Below are 331 nucleotides of genomic sequence, written 5' to 3'. Positions count from 1 at the left end.
TAGAAACTGTTATGGGTCATTCTAAGGCTGTCTACTGGCCGCTTAACATTATTCCGCTACTCGGTCGGCCGACACACAGGGTATCCGTCAGCTTCCTTGAACCTAAACTACTCTCTACCTCACGATAGGTAACTAAAACCCTTCAATTCCTCGTATCTCACGAAAAGAAATCGTTCTCGTACCGTTCAACGCCAGTTCCTGTCTCAGGAACATCTCTGGATCTCCCTGCTCACACGCCTCTTGTTTTCTCTAGGCTCCCGAATCGATTCGGTGCTCCAACCAAGCTGTTAAACTTATGAGTCTGGGAAGGAAAAAGGTCGTTCACGCTAGG

The sequence above is a fragment of the Cystoisospora suis genome, assembly GCF_002600585.1.
Source record: "Cystoisospora suis strain Wien I chromosome Unknown contig_4216, whole genome shotgun sequence".
Taxonomy (NCBI): domain Eukaryota; phylum Apicomplexa; class Conoidasida; order Eucoccidiorida; family Sarcocystidae; genus Cystoisospora; species Cystoisospora suis.
Note: the sequence above shows the minus strand (reverse complement) of the source record.